This window comes from Schistocerca americana, chromosome X (genome assembly GCF_021461395.2).
Source record: "Schistocerca americana isolate TAMUIC-IGC-003095 chromosome X, iqSchAmer2.1, whole genome shotgun sequence".
Taxonomy (NCBI): domain Eukaryota; kingdom Metazoa; phylum Arthropoda; class Insecta; order Orthoptera; family Acrididae; genus Schistocerca; species Schistocerca americana.
Window position 1 is genome coordinate 870,323,241 of NC_060130.1, and position 22,905 is coordinate 870,346,145.

The 22,905-nt window shown below is 43.9% G+C and overlaps 1 protein-coding gene and 1 pseudogene across 1 annotated transcript in view; both read right to left on the minus strand.

The window, feature by feature from the left end:
- LOC124556362 (vitellogenin-like) overlaps positions 1–22,905 on the minus strand; it is a 331,070-nt gene that overhangs the window by 52,030 nt on the left and 256,135 nt on the right. The gene's annotated exons all lie outside the window — the stretch shown is intronic.
- On the minus strand, positions 9,595–9,712 carry LOC124557195 (annotated as a pseudogene).

Consider the following 22,905-nt stretch of genomic DNA (forward strand, 5'->3'; position numbering starts at 1 on the left):
ACCCCATAAGTAAACCACACAATTTTGAAGCTTGAAACTCGCACTAAAACTGAAGCCGACATCCTACGAAATATTAAAGCCAGATCAGGTTACAAGTTTATTAGTTTCTATACTTCTTCGGGAAACCTTTGAGTCAACACTTTTATCTTGATGCTTTGTGCTTTTTTCCCTTGTCACACAACGATCAACATTCGCCATACTCATCAGAAAGTCGATAGCGACTGCAACAGGGACTGCCTCAGACGATGGTTCTCACAACACCGCGTATTTGGATATCCGTTCCGTTTGTCGGTTCACATCGTTGTCTTCCATCAGACAGCAGTCTGTGTTAAACTGTTATGATTTTCTTAGTCTTCACGGCTGACTCAACTGGAACGTTTGGAAACGAGCAAATTTTCTTTCTTCAGGGCAATGAATTAATGTAGAATCCAAGCTCTGTACTCTTGTCATTTTTTTATAATTCAAAAATACGTACACCGGTTATTAGAAATTCGACACTAGCTCTTATTCTTATGGTGTGATATGATATAATATCTGATGGGTAAGAAGTTCGCTAGAGAGGAAAGACTAATCATGGACAAGGAAACCGACCTTCGTCTATTGAAAGAACGTTCCTGAAACCTGCCTCAAGTTATGTAGGGGACTTCATGAAACCTAATTTTGGATGGTCGGACTTTTATTTGATCCTCCTTGCACCTAAATGCAAATCCAATGTCGTAACGTCTGCACCACTTAAGTCTTATTCTCTCTCATAATGTCGTAAGACAAAACCTGACGATCTCGTCACCTAACGGTCAGCTTCTACCAGTGAATATGTCGGATTCTTGTTCTCATTCATTTTTATTCATGTACTTTCATAGTCAATAAAGTCATTGGAAATACTGTGTTTGATAACACTAGAACGTTACGAACACGTTCAGACCAGAAGCCTTCCACATGCAATGTTACAGTTGAGCAGTTTCTTCAGTGATTCAGTTCTACGTCTGCATTGACTGTTTTAAAGTTCCTTTTCGACTCGTACCACGTCAAACGTCAGACATTACTTCCTTTTTTCCGATATGGAGATTTCACGTCAATTGTCCATTTTTGACGCCCCGATTACGCTAGGTTTTCTTCATACAGACTCTGAACCTTATAACATGAATGGCTGGGTGACCCTGAAGGGCAGGTTCAGTCACATAACTGGAAAGGTTTTTCCTATCCTTCGCGCCCGCAGGCACCATTCCATGGCAAAGTACATCCATGTTCAGAAAAAAAAAGAAAAACAGAACACCTTGAGCTGCTAGATAAACGAAGTTCATGTTCACAGGACATGTATATTAGTATGTTCTAGAGAAATGATTAGCATTTGAACGATGTCGACCAGCCGGTTCAAGGTCAACATCAATACCACGGTGCAACACCACCTACCGGTAGAATGTGCCCGCGGCTCACGTTCTCGCTATAACCGAAGGTAGTGGGATCAGCGTGCAAGATACTTCGCAGACGCATGCGCGAACCGTACTGTCTAATCAGTGTAGTTGAAAGAGGGTGCATTATTGGCATGAGAGAATGTGATGCATCCATTGAGGACATTGCTGTTCGAGTAGGACGAAGTGTTACAGCAGTGGACGGGTGTTTGCAGAATGGTTCACGGAAGGCCGTAGTACACGAAGAGATGGGTCAGGTCGCACCACCCAGACCACCCTCCGAGAAGATCGACACGTCATCCGGATGGCATTACAGGACAGATCTCTTCCTCGGCTCTGTTGCAGCAGTGGAACACATTGTACACTATCAGGGGTGACAACATGTCGCTTTTTACACTATTGGCCATGAAAATTACTGCACCACGAAGATGACGTGCTACAGACGCGAAATTTAACCGACCAGAAGAAGATGCTGTGATATGCAAATGATTAACTTTTCAGAGCATTCACAAAAGGTTGCCGCCGGTGGTGACACTTACAACGTGCTGACATGAGGAAAGTTTCCAATCGATTTCTCATAAACAAACAACAGTTGACCGGCGTTGCCTGGTGAAACGTTGATGTGATGCCTCGTGTAAGGAGGAGAATGCGTTCCATCACGTTTCCGACTTTGATAAAGGTCGGATTGTAGCCTATCGCGATTGCGGTTTATCGTATCGCGACATTGCTGCTCGCGTTGGTCGAGATCCAATGACTGTTAGCAGAATATGGAATCGGTGGGTTCAGGAGGGTAATGCGGAACGCCGTGCTGGATCCCAACGGCCTAGTATCACTAGCAGTCGAGATGACAGGCATCTTATCTGCATGGATGTAACGGATCGTGCAGCCACATCTCGATCCCTGAGTCAACAGATGGGGACGTTTGCAAGACAACAACCATCTGCACGAACAGTTCGACGACGTTTGCAGCATCATGTACTATGAATTCGGAGACCATGGCTGCGGTTACCCTTGACGCTGCATCACAGACAGGAGCGCTTGCGATAGTGTACTCAACGACGAACCTGGGTGCACGAATGGGAAAACGTCATTTTTTCGGATGAATCCAGGTTCTGTTTACAGCATCATGCTGGTCGCATCCGTGTTTGGCGACATCGCGGTGAGCGAACATTGGAAGAGTGTATTCGTCATCGCCATACTGGCGTATCACCCGGCGTGATGGTATGGGGTGCCATTGGTTACACATCTCGGTCACCTCCTGTTCGCTTTGACGGCAGTGGACGTTACATTTCAGATGTGTTACGACCCGTCGCTCTGCCCTTCATTCGATCCCTGCGAAACCCTACATTTCAGTAGGATAATGCACGACCGCATGTTGCAGGTCCTGTACGGGCCTTTCTGGATACAGAAAATGTTGGACTGTTGCCCTGGCCAGCACATTCTCCAGATCTCTAACCAATTGAAAACGTCTGGTCAATGGTGGCCGAGGAACTGGCTCGTCACAATATGCCAGTCACTAGTCTTGATGAACTGCGGTATCGTGTTGAAGCTGCATGGGCAGCTGTACCTGTACACGCCATCCAAGCTCTGTTTGACTCAATGCCGAGGCGTATCAAGGCCGTTATTAGGCCAGAGGTGGTTGTTCTGGATACTGATTTCTCATGATCTATGCACCCAAATTGCGTGAAAATGTAATCACGTGTCAGTTCTAGTATAATATATTTGTCCAATGAATACCCGTTTATCATCTGCATTTCTTCTTGGTGTAACAATTGTAATGGCCAGTAGTGTATTACGGCATGGGTTACGTGCACGTCGTCCACTTCTCCGCCTACCTTTCACGAATGTACAGAAACATGCTAGACGACAATGGTGTATGGAAGGACGTCATTGGGCACAGGAATGGCATCAGATGGTGTTTACGAACGAATCAGGTTCTGTTTGTTTGAAAATGATGGCTGCATTATGGTTCGCCACAGGCAGGGGGAGCGGCAACACAGTAACTGCACTCGCACAAGACATACAGCGACAACTCAGGGCCTTATGGTGTGGAGTGCTGTTGGATACAACCACAAATCATTGTTGGCGGGCGTCCAGGGCACTGTGAACAGTGTGACCTACGTGAATGACATCCTGCGATCCATAGCCATACCCTTTCTGCTCAACACCCGAGACGCCAATTTTTAGCAAGACAATGCACGACTATATATGTTGCTGCACGAACACGTGCCTCCTTGGTGTCACAGGATGTAAGCCTTTTGCCCTGGTCCGCGAGATCGCCAAACTTGTCGCCAATCGAAATATGGGGGATACGATGAAACGACGGGTGCAACATTGTGACCCAATGCCAACCATCACATCTGGAGCCAGGAAAATGCAGCATGGATGGCTTTACCGCAGGATGCTCGATGCTATACTCGTCGATGCCATCACGCATGGAGCAAGTTATCAGGGACCATGGCGGACCCTGTGCCTACTAGGCAACAGGACACATGCTGAACCGAGGTGAGTTAAATACTAATCATTACTGCAGACCATACTAATGTACATGTCCTGTGAATATGAACGTTCTGTCTCTAGTCGTTCGAGGTGGTTTTTTTTCTGAACGTGAGTGTATGAGTTGTGAGTGTAAGTGAATCTCTTAAGTGTAGGTGACTGTAATGGATGCGTATGTAGTGAAGTGTCGTATTCGTGTTGGAGATGATGAGAGAAGTGGGAGGGGAATCCAGTGCCAGCACATAGCCGACTCCTCTAGAAAAGCACCAAGGAGGCGACCGACCTTGACGTCCCCACCCGACGGACAGATCACCGTCAGCAGTGTCCTCGCTTATGAGATACAGCGGAGAGATTATGAATTTAATTCTGACGTTGACACAAAGATTAGTGATCAGGAACATTACGCCATCATCTACGCTCCCCTTGAGGGCCAAATACTGCCAGTAAAAATTTCATCCACCTCCTGGACTTCAAAAGGCTTACCTCCGAGTCGAGCGCTAACGTATAGGCATCATTAAGCCAGCTCGGTTACGGATATGGGTGCTGTGGTGTGACCGCCAGACACCACACTTGCTAGGTGGTAGCCTTTAAATCGGCCGCGGTCCGTTAGTATACGTCGGTCCCGCGTGTCGCCACTATCAGTGATTGCAGACCGAGCGCCGCCACAAGGCAGGTCTAGAGAGACTTCCTAGCACTCGCCCCAGTTGTACAGCCGACTTTGCTAGCGATGGTTCACTGACTACAGACGCTCTCATTTGCAGAGACGACAGTTTAGCATAGCCTTCAGCTACGTCATTTGCTACGACCTAGCAAGGCGCCATATTCAGTTACTATTGATATTGATATTGTGAATCATGTACCGTCAAGAGCTACGTCCATCATTAATGGATTAAAGTTAAGTATCAAACTAGCTACGTCCGCTTTCTGAATTCTAATTCCTTATCATGTTCCAGACCTCACGTCAGTATAGTTCTTTCCTCCTCACGCCAGCCTGCGTGAGCTAAAACGAGTGCATTTCGGCCTCCATTAGTAACACGGTGTTGGCTCTTCAGCCAACACAACAGGTGCGCACACAGTACGCTAATGTACACATTTCAGTGAATGCAGTTTGCAACACGAACGTAAGAAGATAAACATAAAGAGCTTGTAAGTTTCAGATTTCAGTCCAAGTACAACGGAAAGTAGACACAAGCCCAAGCCGTAGAATAAACACAGGAACATACAAGCTCTCCTCGACATTGTGGATAGGAATGACGCCATGCATCAGACCGGTTCACGCCGATCTTGTTCCTGTTACGGCAGTCGCTCGTTTTATTTCTTGGTGCACGAAAGGATGCAGAATCATCTACTTTTTTAAAAACGCAGTGGCACAAAAAGTGCGCAGATGTCGTTGAGAGGTACAAAAAGTGGTTTCAGAAATCATGTTACAGGAATAACAAAGAGGGCGAATGTGCGGGGTGCGACAAATAAACTATCATCAGCGATGGAATTAGCTTTTTCCGCTTGCTCCCTTTTTACATCCTGTCTGATTTTGCTCCGCATCACTTTGGAAAGTCACTCATCTTATTTTCTGCGAGAAGGTATGGACTTGTATTTATTATTGCCGCTTCGTGTTGGCGTTCTTATGCATTTATGCATTTCCTCTAGAAAAAACCTAATTATACGCCCTGCGATTGGACGACTGGATAAACCGGCCGTGTGAATGAAAATGCATGTAAGCTGAAGAACAGCGTCTTTCCTCGTGTTACCCACACGTTGCGGCTGTTTCGTAAAAATTCCTGGCATATAGCTACGAACTAATTAGCGTATGTGCTCATACTACACCATTATCATACTCTTTTCATATTTGTTTCGTCGCTCAGGAAGCATACGCGGACTTTACATTTACGTCAATAAGAAATACACCATAAAAACGGGCAAAAAGTTGGACGGCTCGCATCGAAGTGGAATCGTAATGCTAGATTCACTGCGCGACAATTAATGTAATACAGCACTTAGAATGTTCTACAAATATCTTTCATTACACACGTCATTAACTGTCAATGTTAGCGAAGTATTCTGATTTACTTCCAGCTCTACTACTGAACATATTGCTTGGGCTTTTAATCCAAATCGTGAGAGCAAAACATGACATCGTAATCAAGACGTGAACATTAACAAGATTAGCAATACAACAACTTTCAGGTACCATTTTTCACAGACTTCAAGTCAACAGATGGACTGATAAGTTCTTCGTGAAGTCATTTAAAATCATAACCTAATCATCACCATCATCATTTACTTCCCGCTACTGGACGCATATAATTGCATTCATATTCTGCTACATTGTTGTAACGTTTAGTGTGACGTCTAAACGGCTGAAATAATGTGTCGGCCAACAAATTCAACCGTCCATGGTTCAATCCACAGTCAATTCTAGGATTTATTCCGTCACTTATTATTTCTCTAAACTCCTGTAATAATTTGCATATGTAGAAAGTAACAAACTGCACCGTGATCCTCGGTCAACGGTAAATTGTAACTGGTATGGTAATTAAGGTTGGAAGGTCTGAGAAAGACAACGGCATACACCTTCCACACCTTCCAATACGAATATGCCTGGTGATTATCGTGCTCAAACCATCCTTTGGACTGAGGACAGCTTGTCTTAGTATACGAGAAGGTGGGTTTATGGTTCAAATGGCTCTAAGCACTATGCGATTTATCATCTGAGGTCATCAGTCCCCTGGACTTAGAACTACTTGAACCTAACTAACCTAAGGACATCACATACATCCATGCCAGAGGCAGAATTCGAACCTGCGACCGCAGCAGCAGCGCGGTTCCGGACTGAAGCGACTAGAACAGCTCGACCACAGCGGCCGGCGTGGGTTTATGGGTCTACCAATCCAAGAGCCCTCCCATTTACTACTAACAGTCTTGATTCCATGTAAAACCTTTTGTTTTTGACTATAGGTAAGCATGAGATAGCATGCGTACCTAATACGTTCCAAAACGCCGCGCATGAAAACGGGGTTTTCCGGTGTTCATACCTCGGGTTCTACTGGTGATAAGCAGATAGTGTCAAGTGTTTTGGATAGTCCTTTGGCTAGGAACCATTTGTATACCCAACAGAAGTGTCACTATCCTGCAGTACAGGGTCATAGTACGTTACTGGCCATTAAAATTGCTGCCCCACGAAGATGACGCGATACAGACGTGAAATTTAACCGACAGGAAGAATATGCTGTGATATGTAAATGATTAGCTTTTCAGAGCATTCACACAAGGTTAGCGCCGGTGGCGACACCTTCAACGTGCTGACATGAGAAAAGTTTCCAACCGATTTCTCATATAAACAAACAACAGTTGACCGGCGTTGCCTGGTGAAACGTTGATGTGATGCCTCGTGTAAGAAGGAGAAATGCATACCATCACGTTTCCGACTTTGATAAAGGTCGGATTGTAGCCTATCGCGATTGCGGTTTATCGTATCACGACATTGCTGCTCGCGTTGGTCGAGATCCAATGACTATTAGCAGAATATGGAATCGGTGGGTTCAGGAGGGTAATACGGAACGCCGTGCTGGATCCCAACGGCCTCGTATCATTAGCAGTCGAGATGACAGGCATCTTATCCGCATGGCTGTAACCGATCGTGCAGCCACGTCTCGATCCCTGAGTCAACAGATAGGGACGTTTGCAAGACAACAACCTTCTGCACGAACAGTTCGACGACGTTTGCAGCTGCATGGACTATCAGCTCGGAGACCGTGGCTGCGGTTATCCTTGACGCTGCATCACAGACTGGAGCGCCTGCGATGGTGTACTCAACGACGAAACTGGGTGCGCGAATGGTAAAACGTCATATTTTCGGATGAATTCAGGTTCTGTTTACAGCATCATGCTGGTCGCATCCGTGTTTGGCGACATCGCGGTGAACGAACATTGGAAGAGTGTATTCGTCATCGCCATACTGGCGTATCACCCGGCGTGATGGTATGGGGTGCCACTGGTTACACGTCTCGGTCACCTCTTGTTCGCTTTGACGGCAGTGGACGTTACATTTCAGATGTGTTACGACCCGTCGCTCTGCCCTTCATTCGATCCCTGCGAAACCCTACATTTCAGCAGGATAATGCACGACCGCATGTTGCAGTTCCTGTACGGGCCTTTCTAGATACAGGAAATGTTGGACTGCTGCCCTGGCCAGCACATTCTCCAGATCTCTCAGCAATTGAAAACTTCTGGTCAATGGTGGCCGAGCAAGTGCCTCGTCACAATACTCTTGATGAACTGTTGTATCGTGTTGAAGCTGCATGGGCAGCTGTACCTGTACACCCCATCCAAGCTCTGTTTGACTCAATGCCGAGGCGTATCAAGGCCGTTATTACGGCCAGAGGTGGTTGTTCTAGGTACTGATTTCTCAGGATCTATGCACCCAAACTGCGTGAAAATGTAATCACATGTCAGTTCTAGTATAATATATTTGTCCAATGAATACCCGTTTATCATCTGCATTTCTTCTTGGTGCAGCAATTTTAATGGCCATTAGTGTATCAATGTTACACAATTCCTGCTGCTTCCACAAATTGAGCAAATCGGTTGCTTCTTTTCGCATTTCATGTTATCGATGGTGGGCTTTATGGGTCTTATAGAGGCACCATTTCTTCAAGGACGGTTGCTCGATAAACCCCACAAAAAGTTTTCTTTTTACTATATTTTCCCGGTCGCCAGCAGACCAAAACCAATCCTCTGCTTCCGAGACGGCAACACACAGCAAATAGCTGTAATTTTGCGATGTATTCCCAACATTTCGATCTCGAACAACCTTGAAAATTTTCATCGTATCTTTATCCGTTTCCGAGATACAGTCGTCCAAAGTTAGTCCAATTTTTCAGGTAAAATATGCACGTAAAATCCAGTGTGAAGCGAAAACATAGTTCGTAAAGTGACATAGCACGGAGAAATATACTATAAAGTGTCTCCTTTATGGTATGAGAACCCCATGTTGTAGTACTGAAGCATCCGCAGAATTTTTTTGCACGTGAAATCTGCTCTGAGGTGTAAAATTAGTTATTGTTTATTTCAATTTCAAATAAGTAAACTATCTAAATTTTACTGGCCAATACATTTATTTTCATATGAGTTAAATGCCCTTACAAAATCCCCATTCGACCAATGCGCGATTATTGCTGCATAGGTAGGGCTCCTTATCGGGTAGAACTCAAATGTTTCAAACGGCTCTGAGCACTATGGGACTTAACATCTGAGGTCATCAGTCCCCTAGAACTTAGAACTACTTAAACCTAACTAACCTAAGGACATCACACACATCCATGCCAGAGGCAGGATTCGAACCTGCGACCGTAGCGGTCGCGCGGTTCCAGACTGTAGGGCCTAGAACCACTCGGCTACCACGGCCGGCTAGGGTAGAATTGATAGATGAAGTACAGACGAGCTAAAGTCTTTCGTCATGGGTTCGTTTGAAACTAAACTAAACTCCGCCCGAACAGGCCACGGAGGCCCAACGGTACCGACCGGCTGCCGTGTCGTCTTCAGCCCACAGATGTCGCAGGATGCGGATATTGAAGAGCATGTGGTCAGCACACCGCTCTCCCGTCCGTATGTCAGTTTAGGAGACCGGAGCCGCTACTTCTCAATCAAGTAGCTCCTCAGTTTGCCTCACAAGGGCTGAGTGCACCCCGCTTGCCAACAGCGCTCGGCAGACCGGATGGTCACCCATCCAAGTGCTAGCCCATCCCGACAGCGCTTAACTTCGGTGATCTGACGGGAACCGGTGTTACCACCGCGGCAAGGCCGTTGGCCATGGGTCCGTTTAGCAAGTGGTAAATTGTCATGGAGACGTACAATCAGCTCCAGTGGTAGACGACTCAAGAAAAGCTTTGTGCTTTAAGGTGTTGTCAACTGTTAAAATTCCGAGAAAAGAGAACCAAAAAAATGCATCCATCTGCATATCCCTCGAAAAGCTCACGAAGGTAAAAAATATCAGTGATTCGAATTAATACGGATGACTCGCTGGAGACCGGAACAAGTAATGGAGCAACAGTGGTATACAAAGTACCCTCCGAAACGCACATTAATGTGGATTGAGGTGTATCGATGTACGTATATGTTTGAAAAAAGGCAGTATTCGAGTCTTAAGGAAGCACGATGAACACATTTGGATCACATTACATGTTGACGGATCATTGGCAGATTGGTTTCAGCCAGTCAGCACGAGGTGGGCCAGAAGTTGAATATTACCTACGACGTCTTTTCGTGACTATAGACATGATTCAAAGAGGGCAGTATTGACATTGTCAGCCAATTGCTGCAATCCAACACTGGGAACATTATCTTTCCGTAACTTCACAAACATGTGCAACCAGAACACCACCTGCCCTGGCTAGAAATCTTGAGACAGTTTCTCTGTGAACCATCTTTCATATTCTGCATCTTCGGTTCGAGAATATGCTCTATACGCCCGACGATCCATCAGAGGCATTTTTCTCACATGGAGACACTGCGAATATGGTGTCTGGTCCATCGCACATGGACTCAGGAACAGTGAATGTTTCGCATTTTGCGAATCTGGACTGACTTCAGTTCTTTGGGACACATGAAAATTTGTGCAGGACCAGTACTTCCCGCTTACCGCGTTAACAACTTTGGCAGCCCGACCACGACTCCAGGACCGATCCAAACTTCCATATGTGACGGAGTCCACAGCTCTTGCGCACGCACATTTCATGATTCGGCACAGGGAGAGAAAAATATTTTCTCATCATTCTAGCCCGTCGAGGAATGGATACATCGGTGATGGTAACAGTGTCTGTGTTGCAAAATGACAATACATACCATAATATATACCATAACTGTAATCATCGGTACAGTGTGTGTTCTTCCAGACATGCATGTACGTCTGAAGGGCACTGTAACGTGAAGATACAGACATTGTATAAACACAGACCCTGAAATCATCACTGATGTTTCTGTATAGCACGTTACACCCCATTACACATCATGGAAATACAAGAGCCCATCTAACTTTACCATGTGGAAAGTTGGTATGTTCAAAGGAAATTAAGGCAGGATATTTAAAAAAGTTAACGAGATGATGCGCGGTGGTTAGCACACTGGACTCGCATTCGGGACGACGTCGGTTCAAACCCGCGTCCTGCCGTCTTGATTTAGGTTTTCCGTGATTTCCCTAAATCGCTTACGGCAAATGCCGGTATTGTTCCTTTGAAAAGCGGAAGGTCGCTTTCCTTCTACATCCTTCTCTAATCCGAGCTTCTCCTCCATCACTAATGACCTAGTTGTCGACGGAATGTTAGACACTAATCTCGTCTTCCTCCTCTTCCTCCTCCTCCTCGACGATATGATTTTTATTACTAATTTTGCAATTTTCTTAGCGAGCCTAAGAATTAAAATTGTAAGGCCTTAAATGAAAGAACGACTGAGCGAGACCAATACGAAAACACTACAGTATAGGTAAAAACGAAGCGTAGATATGGTGTGAAGCTGGCTTGAAACAGTAGTAGCAGCGGAGAGAAGAAATATAGTGCACTCCAAGGCGTAAGCAACAAATGTGGTCTGCCCAGCTCATACGAACTGCTTGCTGCTTAAATAGGAAAGAAGTGACTTTACATGGAACAAACTGGTGGTGTTTGTTCAGTTAAACTTTGCTGCAGGGACCCCACACAAAAAACCTCTTATAACACCGGTTGTAAAGTACACAATGCCAGACAAACATACTGACTAAAGTTAAGCACAACCCTACATCGTTCCTAGATCCTGCTTCCTGAAATTGCAGAGAAAATAAATTTGTATATTCTCCGCATTAGAATTTACGTTGTTATTTAGAACTTTAACTGGTTACCTCAAGCAAATTGCCTTTGTAAGTGTTACGTGTGCTTTCTCTCAGTTAACTTGCCGGCAAGTCGAGATAAACTGTATGTACGGTCACTTGCTTATTTATAGAGAAAACGAGGTGTCACGTTGGTGGAGTGAGACTGAAAGAATACGGGGCTCAGTAAATATCAGTAAGTAAGCAGATATACCGAAATTCCAATGAAATTGACATCCACAAATTGCATCTCATTTCTGCGTCCCGGAAGAATATATATACATCTCTGTGGTTCCCAGTATTTGCCCGTGTCCGGTATTTGCCTGTGAAAATATAATGGGTGTTTCAAAAAGGACTTTACAAGTTTAAAAATTCATATAAACTTATTGAAAGGCGATATAGAGCTGGGTTTAGTGTTATTTTTGAGGGAAACACATCAAGTTTTTTTTCCCTTAAACTAAAGATGTCTTATGTGGCTTCCGTTGGTTATCCTGCACACATCCCACCGCAAGTCAATTACTTCTCACACTCGCTGTAACATTGCAGGTGTAACTTGGTAAGTGGCGGCGTAAACTCTTGCTCTTAAGCTCAGGTAGAGAAACCGGCACAGGAGGTACAAACACGATATCCTTCATTAATCCTCATTAAAAAAAGATCGAGTGGTGTCACGTCTTGGGAACGTGGGGGCCATGCAATTGGCGCATCACGGCCAATCCATTGGCCTGGAAAGCGGTCACTGAGAAAATCCCGGACGTCAGCCAGGTAGTGGGGTGGTGCACCATCTTGTAAGAAATAAACATTTCGTTCTTTGTCATCCTCATCGATCTGTGGCATCAAAAATTGTCGTAACCCATGCAGGTGCATTATGCCGTTGATTTTTCTCTCACGGAAAAAAGGTCTGTACACTTTCTTCTTGCTCGATACACAAAAGACGTTCAGTTTAGGGCTATAACGAACATGTTTCAATGTTTGATGTGGATTTTCACTCATCCAAATGTTATGTGTGTTAACCTTGCCACTTAAGTGAAAAGTCGACTCGTCAGAAAGGATGATTTTGTCCAAGAAATGTTCACCCTCATGTAATCGATTTAACATATCCGCACAGAAGTTCTTGCGAGCAATTTTATCAGTCTCTTTTATTATTTGTACGATCGTCAGGCTGTACGGTTTCAAATGCAAACGGTTTCTCAACACACACCAAACAGTCGTATTGGGATTTTCAGTTCGTGAGACGCACGCCGGGTCGATTTCGTTGGGCTGTTGACAAAACGTTGTCTCACTCTCTCAACGACGTCGTCAGTTGTGCGTAGACGAGCTGATGATTTCCCGTGTCTTCCCGAGCACCGTATTTCTACAAAACATTTACGCCACTCATAAACTGTACGCCTACTAGGAGGATCTTTAGCGAACTGGTACGGAAATTACGCTGAACTGTTGTCGCCGACTTCGATTCTTTAACGTAACTGCCTCTAGCGCTCCTTACAGTGCGATTCAGCACTAGCGAAATACGCGAGGCAAAACTTAATGTATTTTCTACAAATTGACACTACAGTCTCCTCTGTGAGTACTATGAATTAATTAATATGAATTTTCAAATTTGAAAAGTCCTTTTTTAAACATTGCATATATTGACTGCATTTTCAAAGCCGTGCTGTAGCTACCTCTTAGCTTCTAGCTGTATGTAGAATGAAGAAAATAGGTAAACTTTTAAAGGAAAACAGCTCACAAACTCAATTTCGAAAACAGAACAGCCGAAAGTGAACCATGGTATCTATAAAAACAGACTAGAGCTAAAGACTTACCGAGACGGTCGCTCAAACAATGATGGGAAAGATACGTGTTTGATATCATAACAGGTACATGTTGTCATCTGAAATATGCCTGTAACCTACCTGAACAGAGATAACATAGGAATGATTCAAATGGAAATTTTGTTGAATAGTTAGTAAAAGAACTATGCTACACTTTACTAAACTTCACCAGAAAAAATCAAATCGTGAAGTTCGTCAAGAAACTGAAGTGGATCCAACAGAGATACATCGACACTAAGTGCTAGACTGTTCTGCGACCCTGAATTGTATACTTAGGCTGTGACAATTTTCACCAGAATTAATCAGCTTGAGCGGCAGTGAACGAGCAGTTCCCTATAAACATGTTTTTTATCTCCACCGAAAACCGAAACAGAGATTAGGCAGAGCCTCAAGGAGAGCACCATGCAGAAATATCACAAACAGTGGACGGAAGGAATGGGACGTTTTGGACTCGGCAGGGTCCTACTTGGAAGGCAACAACCTCTAACTGAACATATTTGGTAGGTGCAGAAATCTTCAGCGTCAGTCTTCTTCTTTTTCTGTTGTCCATGTTACACGACATTACAAGGCACACTGCAAAAAACCATTTGTAATAAACTGTTGTCACTGACAAAGGAATCATACACCCATGAGGTCATCAATTTTGCTCTCTTGTACGATGAGCCTTTTTTTTGGGGGGGGGGGGGGTTGGACGCAAAACATATAAGGTCATAAACGCCCAGTATGGAACCATAGAATGGTGGGACCGCGAGGATAAAAATCCGTTTCGAGGTACAATACAGAAAGGAAGAAAAATCAAATCTAAAACGTTAAGACGTTGCGGAAGAGTATGTAAAAGACGTCGACAAGACGCTACAGTCACCAGATAGAAATCAAATCTCTTTTGTCATAGTACTGCTTTTTAAGAAACTTAAAACGCGAGCCACAACTCGCACGTCATCCGCTAAAACGTCCGGTAAAGCGGGCGGCAGCCCGACACTGAGACGTAAGTGGATAAAATATGGGCAGAGGATCAGGAAATTTCTGACTGTTAATGGCTGGCTACAGAAAGGATAGCTGGGTGCAGGGTCGCCACCCAACAAGGGAAGGGTGACTAAAGCGACAGTGCCCTATTCGCAACCGAGCTAAGATTACTTCCTCACGGCGAGACGGCGGGGAGGAAATCGACCGAGCTGTTGGGAGAGGTTTGACTTCTCTGAGGTTGTTCCCATGAAGGGAGGACCAATGGTCATGCCTAAGTGACGTGTTACGGCGATAGAATACGAATATCTTGCGAGGGAACAGAGTAAGAGGCGGACCGACCGAGATGGACTGTGGCCTTTGCTGCAGCATCAGCAAACGGTGAGCTTCTCGAACGTTCTCGAGAAATCGAGATTCACAGTTTCATAAAACTGCTGGATGCCATGCGAGACCACCACATATTGAGTAGTGCCGTTAGCGAAACCAGATGATGTGGCAGTCTGGTAAGCTGCCCTTATGGGATTATTTTTCTAACCCTACACCAAACACTTTTATTGCTGCAACGAATTATGTTTCTTCACAAATGAAAAACACACTAATGGAAAAAATCGCAAAAACATTTTGCGACATAAGCGAAAATTGGTAGGCCTGTTTCTACAGCTGAAAGATGATGTCTGTTCAGATTCCGCGCCAGTCACATAAGAGTGGCGCTGGTAGCTCCTCTATGAGGATACAAATCAGGTTTGCTTTAAACTCAGGCTGTCACGGCCGTGAGCGTTAGTTACCTTTGAGATTGGACGTGTTGAGTTGATGTTAGTCACGAAAATCCTTAAGGGCGGCAAAGACGCCATTATCAACAGCTCACTGAATTTGAACGACGTCGTGTAATAGGGATACGAGAAGCTGGATGTTCCTTCTGAGATACTGCAGAAATACTTGGCTGGAACGTAGCTAGTGTACATGATTTCTGGCAGCTGTGGTCACGAGAATGTACGGTCCCAAGAAGTCCGGCCTCCGGATCGCCACGTGGCACTGAGGAGAGGGAAGACCATCGTGTTCGGCGAATGGCTCTGGCGCTTCGTACATCTGCAGCAGCAATTTGAGCACCAGTTGGCACACAGTGACACAACGAACTATTATAAATCGGTTACTCCAACGACAGCTCCGACCCAGACGCCCTGTAATGTGGATTCCACTGATCCCAAACCACAGCAAGGTGCAGGCCTGTTTTGTTTTCTGATGAAAGCTGGCTCTGCCTTGGTACCAGTGATGGGCGTGTATTTGTCAGAAGGACGCCACTTGTGGGCCTGTAAGCAACCTGTCTGCGTGCTAGACACACAGTAACGGCACCTGGAGTTACCGTCTGGGATGTGATTTCGTATGACAGCAGGAGCACTCTCTTGATTATCCCACGCACCCTGACTGCTAACTTGTACGTTAATCTGGTGATTCGACCTGTTGTAATGCCATTCATGAAGAGCATTCCAGGGCGTGTTTTCCAGCAGGATAACGCTCGCCCACATACCGCTGTTGTGAGCCAACATGCTCTACAGAGTGTCGACAGGTTGCATTGGCCTGTTCGATCACCAGATCTGTCTCCAATAGAGCACATATGGGATATCATCAGACGAAAACTCCAGTGGCATCCACAAACAGCATTAATCGTCCCTGTATTGAAAGACCTAGTGCAACAGGCATGGAAATCCATCCCATTAACTGACATCCGGCACCTGTAAAAAACAATACATGCATTCAACATTCTGGCGGTTACACCACATGTACCAGCATTTCATATTTGCAGTGGCTTATCGCGCGCTTGCAATAACCTGTGCTCTTGGAATGATATTCACTTCAATACGGGGGCGTTTGAAAAGTCCGTGCAAAGTCCGAGAGATGGCACCACCGGTGCGTATCGAGGTCATGTTTAGTTACTAGCATTTTGAAAGAACGCACACCAATTTTCAGCCATATTGGTCTATTTCTTTGTGTTTGGCATTCGTGTGAATCAAGGAAGTCGAGTGATTGTCAAGAAATTGATGAAAAAGAATTTCGTGTGGGGATTAAACATTACTTTATGAAAAGCAAAACGCCTCAGGAGACTAAAGAGTAGCTTGATAAACATTACGGTGACTCTGCATCTTTGATTAGAGCAGTTTAGAAGTGGTTTCAAAATTTTCGGAGTGGCCATATGGGCACAAGTGATGCTGAACGTTCTGGACGCCCTGTGGAGGTTACGACTCCAGAAATCATTGATAAAATCCATGATATGGTGATGGATGACAGAAGAGTTAAGGTGCGTGGGATTTCTAGTGCTGTGGGCATCTCGAATGAACCGCTACATACTACTTTGCATAAAGATTTGGACATGAGAAAGGTATCCGCAAGATGGGTTCCGCGATTGCTCACGCTTGACCAAAAACGGAATCGTGTGAAGTGTTGCAAGGATGGTTTGCAACTGTTCAGGAAGAATCCGCAGGACATTAAGCGTCGTTTTGTCACTGTGGATGAAACATGGATACATTACTATACTCCTGAGGCCAAACAACATTCTAAACAATGGGTTAACAAAGGAGAATCTGCACCAAAAAAGGCGAACACCATTCCCTCGGCCGGAAAGATTATGGCGACTGTCTTTTGGAATTCGCAAGGGATAATCCTCATCGACTATCTGGAAAATGGTAAAACTATTACAGGTGCATATTATTCATCATTATTGGACCGTTTTAACACCGAGCTGCAAGAATAACGCCGGCGATTGGACCGCAAAAGAGTCCTTTTCAATCACGACAATGCATCAGCATACACCTCAGCAGTTTTGGTCGCAAAATTACTGGAATTAGGATTCCAGCTCGTTTCACATCCCCTCCTCTTCCCCAGACTTGGCTCCCACGGACTACTATTTGTTCCCCAATTTGAAGAAATGGCTGGCGGGAAAAGATTTTATTCAAACGAGAAGGTGATTGCAGCAACTAATAGCTATTTTTCAAATGTGGACAATTTTTATTATTTGGAGAGGATCAACAAATTAGAACTGCGTTGTGCGAAGTGTATAAATCTAAAAGGAGAATGTCGAAAAATAAAAAAGGTTTACCCCAAACACGTAAGTAGTTTTTATTTTTGCACTGACTTATCAAACGCCCCTCGTATGTTGCTTGGACAACTGTATACACAAAATTTCGTTTCTCTACATCAATTTTTTTTGTGTTGTGATTTTTTTCAGTCAATGTAAAAATGATAATCATTCTGGTATCTTCGTCTCCACGTATAATAAAGAACTGCGATGAAATGAACTTTCATTTATCGATACATGGATGCTCGTATCGCAAATACAGTGTATGTTATTCAAAGCAGGTATAGCCCAATATAACTTCACTGCGATACATGCATGGATATACTGATAAATAAATGTTAATTTTGTCATTTTTCCTCATTATTATTATTATTATTGCTCCTTTTCTTTCGTTCTAGCGATACAGGTGTGTGTTAGAAGACCAGGGAAAAAAGCGGAGTGATTCGAACGCAGTACACTCATAGGTGTAGTCCGGTAGCTATCACCCGACTCCTCGCCGGCTAGCGCTCTCGTATTCATTCAGCAGGCTCGTAAAACTTTGAATATCGATTTTTCGACAACGGAGAAGCGCATCTTACTAGAACAGCGTTTGATGCGTCCAAGTATGTTCTGCAAGCATGCGGAACATGAGCGAATTCGGTGGCCAGTTTCGTGTATGCTTCTACAGTCAGTCGAACGATTTTGATGAAACTTGTCACAGCTTAAGAGCTCGGCTCATCAGTCACGGCCCCCTGAAATAGTCCCTTATGAATGCTAGAGTGCATTTTATTTTGTGAAGAAGGAGTATACAGAAATGAAACGACTTAGCAATGTAATTTACGAAAGACGCAGCCACGTACATTCGGAGAAATTTGTCACAAAATTCAGTTACATTTTATGCCGTGACTTGCTGCTATGATTAAGTAAATACAATTTTATTTTAAGCCACACGAAAACGTGAAGGATTCTGAACGTATCAACAGTGCAAAATATGAGAGCTATTCACTTCGCGCAGACACCATTAAAATCTAAATAAGGTACAACAATTAACGAGACTATTATATTGCAGAGAGAATATACTAGAGTTGTAGTCCTCCGGAAAACTCGAGAAGAGATGCTGCTTATCTAGGAAGAGGTCATTCGTTCGACAAGTTCTTGTCTTCTACGCATCTGTCTGGAATCCTCGTCTTGAACCGACTGAATGCTACGATATTCATGGTGGACTTATTCGGACAAACTGAGAGCGTGAACAGCTCCTCAGTGAAATACATTTGGTGATATTGCAAGGAAGATGTCATAAAATGAGGAATGCTTTTCTGAAAAGTCGAAGAATCTTAAGTGAGAGGCACTGTGTAATAAAAGCATCCAAGCAACCAAGAAGAGTTTTGTAAACCGAGTGGCGTCACTTATTGCCTCGAAAGTACTTATTCCAATCATGCACCTGAATGCATCGCGTGGCGGAACCAAAGGACATCCTGCGTCGTCACATGGTTTACTGTCACACGAGTATCATGAGGGTTTACAGGATTACAGCGCAGCTGTACCTGCTGGTCTTTTATGAATACCAAGTAAATGAGGTTTGCTGCACACTTCTTGAGCATATTTTGAGACTGAATAAAATAAATTCCCTTGAGACAAAAGATCCTGGGGCCTAACAAATCAGCACGGATTCAGAAAGCTTCCCTCGAGTGAAACTCAGCTTGCCCTCTTCTCTTAAGATATCCTGCGAACCACAGATGAAGAGCAACAAATAGATTTCCGGAAAGCGTTTGACACAACAGACTGTCAGCATAGGCTCGAAAATACGGAATAGGTTTTCAGATATGTGAGTGGCTCGAAGACTACTTAGTAATGGAAATGATCGTTTGGCGTCATTGGCCGGAAGGCCCTTGCGGGGCAGCTCCGGCCACCGTGGTGCAGGTCTTATTACATTCGACGGCACATTGGGCGACCTGCGCGCCGGATGGGGATGAAATGATGATGAAGACAACACAACACCCAGTCCCTGAGCGGAGAAAATTCCCCGACCCAGCCGGGAATGGAACCCGGACCCGTACGACGGCAATCCGTCACGCTGCCCATCAGCTATCGGGGCGGACTACTTAGTAACTGAACCCAGTACGTTGTCACCGACGGCGAGTATTCATCAGAGAAAAGAGTATCATCAGGAGTGCCCCCAGTGAAGTGCGATATGATCGCTCCTATTCCCTACATACGTAACTGATCTGACGGACAGGGTGAGCAGTAATCAATGACTGTTTGCTGATGATGCTGTGGTGTACGGGAAGGTGTCCTCTTTAAGTGACTGTAGGATACAAGATGACTTTTAAAAAATCTCTAGTTGGTGTGATGAATGACAGCGTACTTCAAACGTAGAAAAATGAATGTTAATGCAGATGAATAGGAAAAAAAATCGGATTGTTCAAATTCAGAATTAGTGCGTGCTGCCTGACACAGCGAAATCGATTAAATATTTAGGCCTAAATTTGCAAAGCGATATTAAATATGACGAGCACGTAGTAACAGAAGTAGAATGGTGGATTTTGGTTTATTGTGAGAATTCTAGGAACGTGTAGCTCGTCTATAAAGGAGACCAAGAGAACAGAACACTAATGCGAGTCATCCTTGAGTACTGCTCGAGTGTTTGAGATCCCCACCAGATCGGATTAAGGGAAGACGTTGAAGCAATTCAGAACCGCGCTGCTATATTTGTTATCGATAGCTTCGATCAACAAGCGAGTATTACACAGACGCAGAGGCGTAATTTCTTTTGCATTAATTTCTGTGCAGTTTCGTGAGAAGGGTACTAATTTTTGCGTTATTTCGTAATACAGATATTGCCGTATCGCTTTCATTTCACTTTGATGAAATTCTAAAATTAATCATTAAAGGTTTCATTGTTGTTGTGTTTTTGAATTATTTACATGAATGGTAGATGTACAAATTACTGAACATACAATATTATCTTATTGTATTCCTGATTACGATCACGTAACACTTACATTCGCTATCGTTGGGCTATCCTACTCACTTTACCTCTTGAAAGATAATATAACACATGTCACAATGGAACTCTCTTTCATTAGTCGTCTCCAATTGTTGACAATGAAATTATACTTAGAAAAATCTCTCTGCATCGATGGATGAACAGGGAACCCAAATAGATATTAAGACATCATTTACAAAGTTCAGGCGCATTAATTTCAGTGCTTTCAGTGACCGAAATATTTAAATCTTCTGACTGGGATTATTTTCAGTTTGACTAAGCAGAATATCTTTAAAAGCAGGGTACCCATCAATAATATCAGACTGTTTTAACACTTTAAAGACATATAATTTTTGTTTTTTTTTTACTTATTTCCGAAATGTTTGTATAGTTCGATTTAATTACGTTATCAGGATAAAATGAATCATTGAAACACCCAAATAACGTATTAGCCTTACTTCGCGACATGTGCTTTTCAGTTTTGTTTACAACTAAAATACTAACATTTTGCAAGAGGAGAGTCGCTTTACTTTTTAACAAGTCACCAAACCCCTCAATAATCTTATTAACTAGTTCACCAACATGACCAGAAGCAATAACATTAATCCTACTCTTCAGTTTTGTTATTTTTAAACCAGCAAATGAGAATAGGGATAATTAGACCCTTCTAATTATAAAACGACGTCTGCAATAAACTTACAATTTTCAAAAACAAATGCTGCTTGGAATTTTATCAGGTACCAAAATCTGACATCTTCCATTTCCGCCAACCAGCTTACCAAGGGAACACATTTTAGTGTCAATTGTTAGAAAAATGAGAGGAGGATATCGAAATCTGTTGTACGTAACACGCGGCTTTAAACCAACTCCCCCATCTGCTCATTACATCTACATCCACATCCATACTCCGCAAGCCACCTGACGGTGTGTTGCGGAGGGTACCTTGAGTACCTCTATCGGTTCTCCCTTCTATTCCAGTCTCGTATTGTTCGTGGAAAGAAGGATTGTCGGTATGCCTCTGTGTGGGCTCTAATCTCTCTGATTTTATCCTCATGATCTCTTCGCGAGATATACGTAGGAGGGAGGAATATACTGCTTCACTCCTCGGTCGTGCGGTTAAAGGCGCTGCAGTCTGGAACCGCAGGACCGCTACGGTCGCAGGTTCGAATCCTGCCTCGGGCATGGATGTTTGTGATGTCCTTAGGTTAGTTAGGTTTAACTAGTTCTAAGTTCTAGGGGACTAATGACCTCAGCAGTTGAGTCCCATAGTGCTCAGAGCCATTTGAATTTGAATCACTCCTCGGTGAAAGTATGTTCTCGAAACTTTAACAAAAGCCCGTACTGAGCTACTGAGCGTCTCTCCTGCAGAGTCTTCCACTGGAGTTTTCTATCATCTCCGTAACGCTTTCGCGATTACTAAATGATCCTGTAACGAAGCGGGCTGCTATCCGTTGGATCTTCTCTATCTCTTCTATCAACCCTATCTGGTACGGATCCCACACTCCTGAGCAGTATTCAAGCAGTGGGCGAACAAGTTTACTGTAACCTACTACCTTTGGTTTCGGATTGCATTTTCTTAGAATTCTTCCAACGAATCTCAGTCTGGCATCTGCTTTACCGATGATCAACTTCATATGATCATTCCATTTTAAATCACTCCTAATGCGTACTCCCAGATAATTTATGGAATTAACTGCTTCCAGTTGCTGACCTGCTATATTGTATCTAAATGATAAAGGATCTATCTTTCTATGTATTCGCAGCACATTAAACTTGTCTACATTGAGATTCAATTGCCATTCGCTGCACCATGCGTCAATTCGCTGCAGATACTCCTGCATTTCCGTACAATTTTCCATTGTTACAACCTCTCGATATACCACAGCATCATCAGCAAAAAGCCTCAGTGAACTTCCGGTGTCATCCACAAGGTCATTTATGTATATTGTGAATAGCAACGGTCCTACGACACTCCCCTGCGGCACACCTGAAATCACTCTTACTTCGGAAGACTTCTCTCCATTGAGAATGACATGCTGCGCACTGTTATCTAGGAACTCTTCAATCCAATCACACAATTGGTCTGATGGTCCATATGCTCTTACTTTGTTCATTAAACGACTGTGGGGAACAGACTCGGGATACGATGAAACTGACATATCTGGGAAGTTTTCTTCTAGGTAGGGACGGAACAAGTTTCCTTATTATATGAAAACAGTTCTTTGTTTTCGACGCAATGGCATTAAGGTCTTTCAAATGCTTTTGCAAGATATTGCCGAACAAGCAGATTTTATGAGCCCAGCAAGTGGTGTGAATTAAATGTTCTCCCATAATTCCCTTCAGTAGTTCACAACATTTTAACA